The sequence below is a fragment of the Leuciscus leuciscus genome, assembly GCF_965113295.1.
Source record: "Leuciscus leuciscus genome assembly, chromosome: 21".
Classification (NCBI taxonomy): domain Eukaryota; kingdom Metazoa; phylum Chordata; class Actinopteri; order Cypriniformes; family Leuciscidae; genus Leuciscus; species Leuciscus leuciscus.
In genome coordinates this window covers 27,870,346-27,886,225 of record NC_138745.1, presented here as the reverse complement: position 1 = coordinate 27,886,225, position 15,880 = coordinate 27,870,346, and the positions used below count along the sequence as shown (strand labels likewise).

Genomic DNA, 15,880 nt, shown 5'->3' with positions numbered 1-15,880 from the left:
CAATTACTCAATGATTTAAGGTGATCGAAGGTAATGGCCACAAAAGCTAGAGTCTTGTTCAAAGGCTGTGGAGAATGAGACAGCTCTGGGCTGGACTGGGATATGGGGTTGGGTTCATTTAGGGTCTTTAGGGGGTTGATCTATTTCCCTTTGGATGCAGACACACCAGATGTGCCCCCATTATGGGGGATCAAACCCCCACCAACGAACCGTACAGCCGCCAAACACAACCACACAACCCCATCCAAAACGTCCTTTGGTGGACCTTTATCGATTTTAATAGGGTCTTTTTTTTTTTTTTCAGAGGAAAAAATATAGTGTGTGGAATGAGGTACAACAGTGGAAAAAAACATTTAAGCTTATTTGATTTTAACATAAAAAACTCTGACTTTACATTGATTGAATCCTGATTTACTGATCTCTCAGGTAAGAGTAAGAGTTATAATTTGCGATTTGTACAGTAAGTCTGTTTTATGGTTTTCTTAGTAATTGAATTGTAAATTACGGTCAGAGCGCTATACATTTCTGAGCCTAAATAGCTGACTATGATTTAACAGAGCATAGATTTAATTAATTAATATTAGTTCATAAAATTATTAAATATTCTAAATAAAAACATTTTGTAGATAGTGTCATAGTATAATAATCAGTAAAACATTTTCAGACATAAAAATATTTAAGTTTAATAATATACTGACAACTTCACCCTCTCTGAAAAGAAACCATTACAATTAGCACATCTTTATTATAATTACGTCCGCCTAAAACCTAAGACATAATTTGCAAAAAATCTTTTTTCAATGAAGTAAGAGGTATTTGAGATATACAGTTTTTTTGTGTGTGTGTGTGTGACAGTTATTTGCTGATAAATCATCGTAGTCAGCAAATGATTTACAAATGATATAATTTGACCAAAGTGGTGATTAAAAATGCCTGTCCGAACTGATAAAAATGTGCTTGAAGTGTATCTATATCCTGGTGTGTAAGAAAAATTGAAAATATATAACGAGGATCAAATCTTAATTGAATACTGATGTAAAGTCTTAGATATTAAGCCCTTTACTAATGAGTCTTACTAGCACATACATCGCTTGTAACATAAGCATGCAGTGGATGGGGTCATTTTACCACAGAGAGCCTTAGCATGGGTAAAAATGAGCAGACTATTCTGCAAACGCATCTGAACTTTCCTTTATAGTTTAAATTAGATGTTTTTTGTCCATTTAAGGTGCAGACACAGATCTTTGCAGCTTCTATTCATTCTGCTTCTTTGTCTAAGCGTCCTGTCACTACCCTGTTAACAGTGCTAATAGAAACTGATGAGACATTAGCTTTAATGAGCTGAGTGAGCTAAAGAAATAAAGATGAATTCACTGGACAGTCATTTTCACCAAAGCTAACTCTGACCATAATACCAATGGACAGCCACAAACACTCATTAGTACTAAATGTCCATTTCAAGTCTACACTCATAATGTTTAAGCACTAAAGTAGCCTATACCAAAAGGAGAGATTACAGTCTAATACAATGAGAGAAACTGTCAGCAATAGATACAAACACAAAAACTAAACAAACTAAACTGTTGCTCACCGTGTGAAATTATGATTCTTTACATACAGCATGTTTAAAAAAAAAAGAAAAAAGAAAAAAGGCAAATATAGAATACAATGCTGAAATGATCTCCACACTTGATGGATAAACATCCTCAACTGAAGTAAAAACTGAATGTTACAGCTTGGATTTTTCACATTGCCATTTCTACAAGCTCCATTTGCAGCTGTATAGACACTCAATCAGCGGGGGCAACTGTAAGATCCCTGTTGGCACAGAAACATCAGTGTGGATGAGCGTAATGACATAAGATTTCAGACTGTATCAATCAAACCACACACCGCTACTTCAAAGCCATTCAGGTGCTGTGACTACCCCAAAACACACCCCTCCACCAGTTACAACAAATCACTTGCAATCACAGAAAGTAGATTGTGGATGTGAACCAGGAAGGTTCATGTGTTCTGGGTTTGCTTCTCTCTTATTTATGAATCCATACATCCCATAGGAAAGAAAAAACACACAAATTGGATATTTTTAAAGGGATAGTTTACTCAAAAAAGTTAAATTCTGTTATTTATTCAGTGGTCCGAATTTTCACTTTTGGGAGAACTATTCTTTTAATATTTGCACAGCAAAAATTCTCAGCAATGTCTCAAAATGTGCTTTTGTGCAATTGTGCAATTATTTCTCATCAAATTCCTCCAGCACCAAATGATCTGTAATGTGCTATCATGCTCTCATAGCTCATCTTTTACTGTATGTCGAGAATAGTTTTATTTGCTTCTACTTTTCATAAGAAACATCCAAAAGCTGGCATTTAAATCAAACATAACCAAGAACTCCTTTAAGTCACCTGAGCTATAAAAAGAGCAACCCCTGAGTATTAAAACCTCCCCCGAGATGCAATTTGGCGTATTTCCTCAGATAAAATCTTCATAATCAATTATTTAGCATAAATATGTGTCGATCAATGGCATATGTTGGCCGTACCCTTGCAATTTTCATGTTCTCCTGTGCAAATGAGAACAGAGGTGTTTTATCATGTCTGTCATGTCATTTATAATCTTTGTAAAGATGCCTCTTCGAAGTTCACCGGGAAGTCTGAGATTTTTTCGACTTTATTTTTTTTCAACTCATGAGAACTTAAATGCCCTGTGACATTGAGAACTTCAAAGCGGCACTGCTGTAACTTCAAAGATGGTTTGAACTCTTTTTTTTCAGTCTCCTCGTGATAGAGAACGTCTTGTTTACTGACACAATGCAAAAAGCCCAGCACGGAAGATGGGATTGGGGGTGCGGGGGTTGGCAGTGAAGAGGGGGGCATCGGGGCAAGAAGTACTACGTACAGCGTCGGGGATGGGGGATGAGAGCGAGAGGTGGGAGAGCACGTCTAATGCATTCAAAACACAAACGGTCATGAAAAGCTATCAAGTCCCAGTGAGCTCCGGACGCACGTAAAACAAGTGCATGCAAAAAAGCCAGTAGTTGTCTATTGGAAAGTGACTTTCACATGCGTCGTCCCTGGCTGGTAGAGCCGCCGTTTGAAATGTGGAATCAAAGGGTCTGAATCCTGACAGGAGGCTGCCATATTAGACATTCTTCTACCCTTGTCCCCTAAGGTGCTTATCCTCTGGAAAGTGGAACAACAGCAAAGAAGAAAGTCAAATCTGTCTCCTAAGTCTTAAGGTGATTGCAAAACTTACATTTATGCCATTTACATTTACATTTATTCATTTAGCTGACGCTTTTATACAAAGCGACTTACAATTGCTATATATGTCAGAGGTCGCACGCCTCTGGAGCAACTAGGGGTTAAGTGTCTTGCTCAGGGACACATTGGTGTCTCACAGTGGATTCGAACCCGGGTCTCTCACACCAAAGGCATGTGTCTTATCCATTGCGCCACCACCACCCCAGACCAACATCTGACCAAACTATGAAACACTGCTGTCTGGTTTTAACACAGCTACAGTGTTTTAGATGTGTAATCAATCACCCTCCATAACCACCTCCTTTATTTCATCATTGGAAGCTGTAAATAATCAAATAAATAACACACATAAATAAATAAAAATTCCAGAACCGAAAAGGCGTTCGACCATGTTCCCCTTGAAGCCAACTTAATGGACAAGGCGCTGAAGGTTTTCAGCCAGGGCATTATGCGTTTTTCTACAGATTATTTTCTTACAGTGTCGAGGGGACAATATTATATTAATGCTACTAAAATCTATCCTTAAAAACATTTAAAATTGTCATTACTTTCAATCATTCTAAAGGACAGGAAAGTACCCCTAATTGAAGACTCACTCAATGACACGATGATGTAAAAGAACAGCTGAATCAGTCGTTTTAACAGATTAGAAGAACTGATTCACAGAAATGAGTCACACTTCCCATTACTACTGGGAAACACAGAAGCCTGTTCATTCATGCTGGTGTTTCCAATCGAATTAGAGCTCAGTTTAAAACCGCCAAAACATCATGAATCAGCTTCACAGTTACACCATTTTTTCCCTCTCTTACTCCATTGAGTTTCTATAGCAGCCAGTTCACAAGGAGGTCATGAGCATTGCATAAGGCAATGGCTGCCCGACCACATTACCTGCAACAGTCCAAACAAAGCTGGAAATCTTGCAGGGTGACGCACTAATCTGCCGTTTCACTGCAACATGAGAAAGCACCGTGTCTTGCACTGGAGGAAGTTTCATCATACAGTATACAAAAAAGCATTATGCAGCTGTAGCTTATGACTACCTGAGGATTGCTAGTCAAGACTGCTGGGTACTTATTGTATCACATCTTACTGAACAGGAGTGGGGGTCCACAATGAATAAACCTCTGGCATGATGATTGAGAGCGTGTGCTTATTTTTTCATTTCATTTCACTGCACGAAATTGAATTTGACTTCACACTGCGCCATATTGCATTAGCTCAAAGGGTAACTTGTGATTACCCAGAGTACAATGGGTTTATTAGGGCATAATTGAAAATATAATTGTAAGTAAATTAGCTCACTATTGTGCGAGTGTATTTTGAAGCGATTAGAGCTGAGAGGGGCTGTGCGATGAGTCGAAATGAAGGAGCTAATTATTGATTTGGGAATCTTGGACGGCATTTGGCACTTCCGATGAGAACCTGGGAAGAAGGATAAATGAAAAAAAGGAAAAACTATTGTTCTGTTTTATTTTTTGTTTTGTTCATTGATTTAACAAATCATCAAAATAGCTATAACATTTACAGTAACACTTTACAAAAAAGGTCCTATATAGATATCACTGAATAATACTTTAACAGCATTTAATAATCTTGGTTAATTTTAATGTCTACATATATTACCACAGTCAAAAGGATGGGACTGGTAAGATTTTAACATCTCATGGTAACCAAGGCTGCATTTGTTTGAAAAACAAACAAACAAACACAAAAACAGTAACATTGTAAAATATTTGTATAATTAAAATAACTGTTTTCTGTTTTAATAAACTTTAACATGTAATTTATTCCTGTGAGGACAAAGCTGAATTTTCAGAAGCCATTACTCCAGTCTTTAGTGTCACTTGATCCTTCAGAAATAATTCTAATGTGCCGATTTGCTGCTCAAGAAACATTTCTTACATTTGAAAATGGGTTTACTGCTTAATATTTTGTGTAAACCATCATACATTATTTTAAGGATTTGTTCATGAATAGATACAGCATTCATTTGAAATAGAAATCGTTTTTTAACATTTGTCTTTACTGTCACTTCTGATCAATTCAATCTGTCCTTGATGAATAAAAGTATTAATTTCTTTCAAAACAAACAATATCTTACTGTCCCCAAACTTGAACGTTAGTGTATGCAAATACGTATTCATGTATTTGTATAAATTAAATTGAAAATATTATGAATAAACATGAATCAACAATGATTTCTAAATTAATATCGTTCTAGATTAATACATGCTTAAAAATGTTTATGACACCCAATGCAACAACAAATGTACACAAATAAAATATTATTACAAAGTGTTACCATATTTGCTAATCTGACACTAAAGAGAATGGTAACCTGTATTTCTGCTAAAATGTGTAAATCCAGATTGTGCAAATTGTTTTGTAAATCCATTTTATTGTAATGCCACCAACTGTATTATAAAGGTTGAGCCTCAGAGAGTGTCTACATTTTTAATACCATACAATGACCGTAGAATGAGTGAGAGCATGTAACGTGTCCCTCAGGCATTAATCTCAATGTAAAGGTGTGAAGTTTCCAGCACTACTAGAATAGGATTAGATGACAATAGAGCACCTGAGGGACAGGGCAGTATGGGAGAGCCAACCCAGGGTGAATTACTCTAATATCTCTACATAATATCGTTTCCCACAGTGCTCTCTGTCACCCCCTCACCTGAAATATTGGTGAGGCTTGCTGTTGGCCATGGGGCTGCAAAATCTAAGAGTAGCACCCAGAAACAGAGTCCATGGCACACGGCACTATTTCTCATCTCTCTCTCCCTCTCTTTCCCACTGCCTTACAGGCCCAGGGGCCTCCCGACCCTTTTAATGTTGAGCAAATCTGTTCAAAGTTCATCCATCATCCGGGCAGCGCACTGAGACAGCGCTCCATCGGCCTCCTCTGCTGCTCCATCATACTCTCCATCACACAGTCTTTTCTTTTCTCCTCGCCCTCCAAAAAAAGAAAACTTCAGAGAGTCCGCATTCCTTTGAGGTGAGGAGAGAGGGCGGCAAACAGCACAGCCTATGTGTGCGTACAATATCTTAACACCAAGAGTCTAAAGCGACTACGCCACCTCGGGAATCGTTTTGAAGACGTACAGTAGAATTCTTCTGACGTCATGTGGAAATGCAATTCACCAAAGCAATCCAGCTTGTTCTGGTTTACTACTCTCTGACACCGAGGTACAATATATGCCCGATGAAATTTAAGCTTACCTTCACCAAAATTTGCATTTCTGTGGAACAAATGAGTGTGATTTATTGAGACTGTGCATGGCGCACCGAGGGAAACTCGCTCGGCAGAAACAACGATTTACCATATATGCAACCTGCTTCAGAGTGGATGTTTCAATTGCAAGATCGCAGAGGGAAAACCTCCCGCTTTGGTTAAATTGTCAACACATCTCAAGATGATTGCTAACTGCACCCAAGAGCATTATATAGTTTGAGTCAGTAGCATTTTATGTTATACACAACCAATTCTTAAATAATATTCACATAGTATCTGATTTTGTACCTTTTTTGGTTTTTGTTTTACAGATATGGCTTAACAATGCTCTCTCTCTCTCTGTATATATATATATACACACACACAATAAATTAGATTAATCTATTAGCTACAATTATCTAATTGGTGTAAATAGAGGGATGCAGGGATGAGATCAAACCTCGTTATTGCCACTGATTTCCTCAAGATTTGTAGGGTTTGATAATGCCGTTTGATAATGGTTTTTCAATTTATGAGTAAAATAAGGTCTGTGGTCAACATAACTTGACTATACTTAAACATTTTGCTCTACAAAGTAAATTGCACACACCCGTATCGAAAACGCAAATTTTGAAGCTGTTTTGTTTATAAAAAAAACAAAAAAAAAAAACAGTATGTGTCTAATAGGCTGACTAGATAAGAACATTTGGGATGTGAGTGTCTGCAATTTATGTTGTAGAACAAAGGTCCAAGCATCATCAAATTATGTTTACCACAGGCCTTATTTTACTCATAAATTGAAAAAAACACATTTATAAAAGAAAGAAGCAAAATCACGAGGGAACCAGTGGTGAATTAATGTGCCGGGTTTCTATATACTTGCCAACTATTTTTAATTTAGTTTATATCTACTTTTTCATAGGAAAAAGGGTTAAAGCTTTAATAAAATACGCCTACTGAATTTCAAACAAGGAACATATACAGACAGTTAAGGATGAAAATAAAAGGGTTAATTTGGAAATCACTATTATTATTTTTTCATGTAGACTCCTGGAGTCTCTGAGGCCCCAGTTAAACTCAACAGATCATGAATGTTAAAGCTAATCTCTGAGGTTGTAAAAATTCTGGAAACTGAGTGAAAAAGAAAGGGAACTGAACAGACAGAGGGTATCAGGTGGAAACAGAGAGAGAGAGAGAGAGAGAGAGGGATAAAGAAAGATGGAGATGGAGTGAGAGAGGAAGAGCGAGAGCGAGCACCCAGATGGAAACAACGCACCTTGGCCTGCCTGACACAGCCCTATTACCATAAACTTCATTTTTCTCCCTGAACACTCAGTAAATAAGAGCGGGAATAAGTGAACAAGCCCATCCGGCGTTTCGAGGAGAAAATGGGAAGAGAGGAGGAGGAGGAGGAGGAGAGGAGGAACGGGGGAGCTGCTGAAGGACTCCGGGCACAGAGGAGATACCTCGTACAATCGAGCAGGTCTATAATATCAATCAAGCATGACTGGTAAATTTTCTTTCTCGTGCCCATGTTGATTTATCCTCAGCCTCGCAGGTAATTCAGCTTCCCTCCAGAGACCACGCACACTCGTTCCTTTCATATACTTCTTTTAGCTCCCTCAATTTACATATGAAAATAAAACCCCACTTAAAATGTGTTAGGTTCCAATCACTTCATGGTGGTTTAAAAATGCAAAGTTATCTAAGGAAACAAGAAGAAAACAAAACAGTTAATAAAGTGGGCTTGTGTTGTATTCAGATGTACTAAAATGCTAACAAGCTATGTTGCTTTCAAAGAAAAATTGATTCTTATAATTTGATCTACAAATAGGCAACTAAAAAACATATGACCACAAAGTTATCAATGGCTAGCAGTTGCATCAGCAACAGGCAAGTGGTAAATGTCAAACGTACTATCACGATTAGTGCTCACTTCAAAATGTCAGACTTCAAATCAGGTAAGGCTACTGGGTGAACGTCATGTTACTTACAAAAAGAAACAGCTCAATCAACAATAAAAATTTTAGTTGTTCCAACTCCATATGACTTTGTTTCTGTGACAATCCAAAACCTCTGTGAAACAAAGGAAAATACAATAAACTGAATATTGTTGACATAACTGGGGTATTCTAATTGCAAAATGACCATAAAAGCATCATAAATGTAGTCCATACACCTCTTGCACTATGTCTTATGAGGCCATATGATAGATCATGGTGCAGGCAAGGGAAGAGGAGCAGAGGATCTTAATTGCAACAGCTTTACAAAAATATATTTACTAAAAACAAAGAAGATAATTCTGAAAACAAGAATCAATGTAACAGCTTCACACATGTTAAGACAATACAGGACAAAGGGAAGATCCAAACTGAGGGCTTACTGTAAATACATGGCTGAATGAGGAACCAAAGAAGACATAGGTGAACATAATCAATTAAACGAGTAACCATAGAAACAAACTAGCAACAGGAACTAAACACAGGAAGGAAACATGGGAACAAAAGGAAACAAAAAGTCCACAAACAGAACATAACCGTTACAATAGATCAGTGTGACAAACAACAAACTGTTAAATGTTGAACTTGATATTTGGATTCACAAATTAATGATTTAGAGAGGTTTTGCAAACTAGCTCAACTGATTAATTGAAAAGAGGGATTTGTTCATGATTTGGACAACATTACCTTTTTCATGAATACTCAATGGGGAGCTAGAGAGGATGTCAACATTTTCATCTCAAATTCATGATTTAAATTTAGGTCTTTTCCTGTATGACTTTAGAAGACTCGTAATAGTCATGATTTAAACCCCCCAAAAGCATAATTCACCAAGAGAGATATTTTACATTTAAAGCAATGCCTTAAAAAAAGGACAAAATCAAACCATAAGCTTTTCTCTAACATCTAACAGAGAGTATTACAGTCCACACATAGACTCGCTTTCGTAGAAGTTAAATTACAGCAGAACCTCGACACTGCAAACGCAGCACCCCGCGGAGAGTCACGGTAAACCCTCAGAAGCAACGGTAGAGCACCGCTGCAGAGAAACAGGTGTGGAGGACGCGGCCTCTCTCACAGGAGTGCTAATACCCATTGGCACAGCCTATGCAGAAGTGGGCCGCACAGCATGGCACTGCGCTCAGCCGCAGCGACGGGGAACAGCTGGTAATGAGGGGTGGGCACGCAGGGGGTGGATATGGGGGTGTTGCAGGTTGCAGAAGCCACATTCTGGCCTCCTGCTTCATCCGAGCGAGTTCTGAAGTCATCCGGACCAGTGCGGCTGTGTCACCAGCCAACGGCACATTCGGTCTGACAACAAATGCCCCTCCCTCACTTATTCTCCTGCGCACAATCCAAAACCTCTCTGTTTATTCCACCACTTAGTCACTACTCATACGATAACTTACCACTGTAGACATGGTTTTGGCAAAATGCCGTACTACTAACAACTTCATTTTTAGCAACCATTGGCATACAAAATAAAAATGAAAGAGCAGAAAAAGAATCTAGAACCTTCTGACACCTTTTACAGAAAGTTTTACAGAAGTAACCAGGTGTGTCACACTCTTTTTTTTATGAGAAGGAAACAGTAGCCGATCTGGCTCACTTGGGACTCTAAGCGATATAAGACATGACCAAAAGGGAGGAAACACTCTTTAAACACTTATTTCCAAACAGTTTCCCTTCTCCTATCTGTCTTCCTTTTTCCTAGCTGCCTTTCTTTTCTCAAAGATACTTCCTCGTTTCATGCTGCTTTCCTTCCCTTTTCCCATCCGGTCTCTCTTTCTTTTCCCTTGTTGCCTTACTTACCTTTTATCTTAATCTTTCTATCCGTTTTTGCTGCTTTCATATCTGCATTCCTTGCATTTTCTCCTTCTGTCCTTCCTGTCTTCCTTCCCCTTTTCATCGACACCTCCTTCCTTTTCCTTCCAGCCTTCCATGCCTTTTTTCCTTGATGCATTTCTTGCATTACCCCCTTCTTTCATTCCTTTCTAACCCTTTTCCTTCTTTCCTTCCATTTTCCTTGCTACCTTTCTTCCTTCCCTTTTTCCTTGCTACATCCTTCCCATTTTCCTTCCATCATTCCTTCATTTTTTTATTACTGTCTTGCTTCATTCTCTTTTTTTCTGTCCTTCCTGGTTTTTCACATCTTGTTCCACTTTTTCCTTCATGTCTCCCTTCCATTTCCATCATGACAGAATTTTCAGTTTTAAAACAACTGAGCTGCAAAAATTCCGGCTCAATTTAGCTCACCAAATTTCGACAATGCACAATTTTATTTAATTTTTTTACCTACAATGATAATGTATTTTAGATGAAAAAATAAATATGAAAAAACTGATGGGGCACATGTCCCCTCAGTTTGATTTTAAAACCATATAGATAACTAATTAATCTGGGGCTGCACACATGTCTAGGTACAGATCGACAGTGTGTAGATCTATTGGAAGACTTCTCCACAGGTTAAAAAAAAAGAAAAGAAAAGAAAAGAAAAGTCATTAAAACGTGTTTTCCGGTAATTGGTTGAGTGGGCCAGGAGCTAGAAATACTCGACATGTGAGGAATGGAGCATGCTGGTCATGTCCTAGTCCTATAGTGCGACATTGGTTAATAAAAAGACTCGTGTCACTGCAGGCTACCAGCGATGTGTGTTTCACCCTCCAAAGGTTTAGTGCACCAGCAATTTATCGGCCGTAAGGCAAAAGCCACTCAGTATTACCAGCCTCCCACACCCCCTCCCCCAGCCTCCCTCGATCTAAATGAATGGCATGCAATCCATCGCCTCGGATCCATTCAATTTCAGAGGGTTTTCAAGCGCAAGTCATTTTCTGCACTTAATATCACGAAAGAATGTTCAAGAGAGAGGAAGGAAGAGAGGGAAGGGGGGCTGGGGGGGGGGGTGGGGGGTGGAAGGAGAAAATTTGGAATGTTATGTGAAGACTGACATGACAGATTAATCTTTGATGGCGACAGAACATATCAAATTACCTCTAGCACACCTGGACAGAAAAAAAAGCGATGTTTATTGGTTTTGATCACGTCAGGGGTCCACCTCTAAAGACAATTTCACCGGGTCCGTGCTAATCCTGCATGTTTGGATTGGCTGAATCCATAATACAAAGATACAATCTCCACACAAGCATAAGACTAAATTACTTCCAGTCAGATGATTATTAAAAACACACTGCCTTCCCTGGATCAGACTTTATCTCATCTGGCTAAAATAGACAGTTGTCATCTCGGGCAAATTATATGAAAATGAGGTGAGATAGCGACTGTTTGATCTGGCTTCCACAAGCTGTTAGAGCAGTAATTCCTGCCCCAAAAGAAGGCTTGTTTACCACACATTACATGAATGAGGAATGAATGGCAAATTAGCTGTATGAAAAATGAAAATAAGACATTAACAGTGTGAGGATTAGGCACGCCGTATACATATGTATGATTACAAATTAAAGGCTTTTCAGCTCTCCCCAAGTCCCAAATGTAGTTATTTCAATGAAATGCATTATGAAATTGAATATTATTCAGGCACACACACACACAAATGAGCACACACACTAAAGTATCACTCCACGACCTCTTGGCGAAGTCCTCTCAGAGTCTTTGTGACTGCACGAGAGGGACAGAGGGAGGTCTTAAAGGGTGACTTTAAACAGGGTCTTGTAGCTGCATTAAAATTCTAAGTATTTAAGTAGTGAGTATAAAGGAGGGTCCCGTGAGCCTGATCTCTCTAATCTACAAATGGCTCCTTGCTATTAAACTGCTAATTCTGGGGATTAAGGGATCCCCGAGAACACAATCCCCTTTCCCACTTTTTTTTTCTTTTTTTTTTTTGTGAGTTTGCTGAAGGTGTGGGTTTAAATATTAATGAGCTGGGAAAAGAAAGGTGGGGGGAGCAGAAATTAGAGGTGTGGAATTTCACTGGGAAAAAAAAACGTGAACGCTGTTGTCCTCCCATACAGGATTTGCGCAAATAACAAGTATGTGGATGAAGAGTCTACTAATTAAAGTATCAAACAAAACGCTCACTCATTTAGACAGCATTTAGGAGCACAATTTAACAGTCTAAACACAGAAAAAAACCAAGCACACGCACGTGAAGAGTAGAAACACGCCAACAAACGAACTGTGTTCACTGCAACGAGAACGGTCCTGCCTCGCTGGCAACTCAGAGAAGCAACAGCATTAAAATTTAAATAGCTAGAATGATGATGGGCCGAATTCTAACAGTTGCAGAGCACAGCAAAATGATTGCTGCTTCTTTCTATTTGTTTCTGGTCAGCTGCTCTATCCCGGTTGCTGCGGTGGGTCCCCGAACGTACACTGAGGTCTGTCTGCCTCTCCAACAAGCTCCGAAAAGGTCAGACGTGTTTCAGACCAGCATCTTTAACTTGGGAACAAGCGCTCTCTGATTTCCTGTCCTCTCGCTGCCATTTTTAAACAATTGCATGATTTAAAGTGAAAGGAAGAAAGAAAGAAAGAAAGGATGGAAAGAAAGAAAGAAGGAAGGAAGGGAAAAAAGTATGAAAGAGGGAAATGAAAGAATGAAAAATACACATTGTGCCATCTTGTCAATGAACTATTGAATAGTACCTCACAACACTGACAACAGCAAATGAAATAACACTGTTCTTGATACGGACAGCAATAAAAAAAAAAACTAGATTTGCATTTCCTGAAGGAAATACGAGTGCTTGCAAAGCAGGAAAAGAATTGCGTTAAAGTTTTAGGCGTTGGATCTGCGTAAATGAAATGCTGCTTTGCTGTTATAACGACAGTCAGCAAGTGTCTTGTTTCATGTCGGCTGTGTTTGAGCCATCAACACACAAAACAACATCGCTTTAGCAGTGAAAACGCAGACATAGATGGTTAAAAAGAAAAACATTCAGAAAACAGTATGCACATCATACTTAAGACCAATCGTAATTAACAATATAAGTCTTAGTAAATACATTAAGTAAATATAAAGTTTGCAAAATAGCTGACTTTTTCCACAAACCAAAGTTAATCAGTTTTGGTCGAATTCATTGAAGAAATGTACAGTTCAGGAAAAAAAATATTATTTTTCATAAAAAAAGAAGAATGACCTAACTAGAATGTTAGGACTATTAATGCAGTTCTGCCTTGCAAGCATATCAAGACATGCAAAAAAGCTTTCAATTCTCCTTTGTATGTTATATGCATTTAAAATGGACAATAAATCACAAGATACATATTTCTAATAGGACTGCATTATATATAAAGTGTATATTTGCAGTGTCTTTGGCTGTGTGTCTAATAGACAGTTTAAAAACAAATCACAGACACACACCTCTCAACTTTTATAACTATAACAATTTTGGTGTTTGCAAAGCAATTCTAATAAGGTAAAACAGCCATTTCCCTGATTGTCTATCACACAATGTCACAGGCGACTATTCATTTAGAGCCGGCGCTCTTTGAGGTCCCATGATCAAAGGATGACCCCATACAGAGCCTATTCATTAGGATGGCCTCTCCACCTTATCCAGTGTGCCAACACCGCTTCATGTTCTAATACTGAATTTCTATGCCGCTGCTTTTTCCTCATTACAAGTGCTATTATGAGGTATCTTTGCTTTGGAATCCAATTACTACACATGACATTAATTCCGACATAATTACCTGTGAGGTGCAAGCAGGCCACATTGAGGTGAAGTCGAACGAACGGGTGGCGAATGAGGGTTCGTGTCTAATAGGACAATCATTTGGACTAAATCTCATTATTGAATTAATGGAAGACGCTTGTTTGCAATCAGGCAAGAACAACAGGGCACGTGCTTTTATTCAATTAGATGTGCTTATGGGTGAAAAGATCCTCCTCTCAGGAGAGGCTGCGGCAGTGTGGATTCGCTGAATCAAAGGACTGGTTTGAGGGAAGTTGCACGGTTTAAAAAAGGCGCTCAGAGAATCCTTAAATCAAACAGTGAAAAAGTGTTTTCCATTGACTTATTTTTTTTACAGAAGGGAACGGTGACGCACACGTTGCCACATCATTCTGTCAGAGATGCGGGGAGAGCGGGAACACGGCAGACCGTTTCCATAAAACCAGCTGAGTAATCAATAGATCTCCAGTAAATGTTTGTTCTGCTCCAACCTGCTTTGAAGTTTTGGAAATGTATGAAAGTTCAAATTGATATGTTGATGGAAGAGCAGGATCTGACTGATCAAAATGGGAATGTGATCAATTTTGATCAGTCAAATGCAGTGATGTACAGTAAATGGTTACTAGGATGTGAGGATAAACACCTGTCTGTCTATTTAGGCTGTGTTATGACAGGCTGACATTTCCCTCATTTCAGAGATATGTGAGAAAAGAAGGGTTTATTCTTTTTTTAAAGCTTTTTTTTTTGTAATTGACCGCTCAGTTTCAGTTTTCATTTCTTAATAGCTCAAAGACCTGAAAACAAGATTTTAAAATGAAATATTGCATCTCCAATCCAAAATATCACACAGCTTATACAGTAGGTCAATGTTTTATTGTTCGTCACCAGAAAAAAAATTCTAGTTCAAGTTAAACGTGGCGTTGAATATATTTTGCTTAGCAAATAAAAATATGACTCCCAGTGGACGTTGTAGTGTGAGATGCTAGTAAGCACAATTTACAATCCAAACAAATCAACAAAAGCAAATAGCAGCTCTGCAAGCTTGTTACTGACCAGTCGCAATCCTTCTGAATTAAATTAAAGGGGTCCTATTATGCTTTTTCACTTTTTCAACTTTAGTTAGTGTAATGTTGCTGTTTGAGCATAACAAAGTCAGTGGTGAAAAGGTCCACTATTATATTATTTATGTAATAGATACTTTATTTTATAGAATCCACTTTTCAAGAACTACAAAGACACTGTTTTTTCAACAACTCATTTGTTTGACCTTCCAAAGGCTGACGAATTTAGAGTGGTTAAAATTTATTTTAAATACTGTTCCTGAACATTATAATCCCGATGTTTATCTGTGCGCTGCACATTTTACGGAGAACAGCTTCCAGAACCACAATGCAGGCCACACATAAAAGCATCTCCTGAAATGGAGCAATTTCTACTTATCAGGACAATCTGTTGTTGGATCACAACTTGTAAGTATGTCTTATTATTTGTAGTTGCGTTTTTTATTAACAGTTCTAATTATAAGTTTTGTTGCTATACGCTCTCCTGCTACCCAACATTAGTGTTGATATAGTGTTGTTTGTTTCCTATATCTTTTGTAAGGCTGTTCACCGCCCCTTAGGAAATTAACCATGTTTTTGTGATCGATTACTGTTTGTATTACCATAGTTTTCTGACAAATATCATGATTAAATGGTGCATAACATCGTATCTATAATGTAGCCTATAAGAAAAACACACCACTCTAAAACGTCCTGTGAAATCCGT

The 15,880-nt window shown here is 38.3% G+C and overlaps 1 protein-coding gene across 7 annotated transcripts in view; it reads right to left on the bottom strand.

Moving 5' to 3' along the window:
* The window catches only part of rbfox3a (RNA binding fox-1 homolog 3a), a gene marked incomplete at its 3' end in the record, with an annotated part of 409,261 nt that overhangs the window by 112,035 nt on the left and 281,346 nt on the right, over positions 1-15,880 (bottom strand). The gene's annotated exons all lie outside the window — the stretch shown is intronic.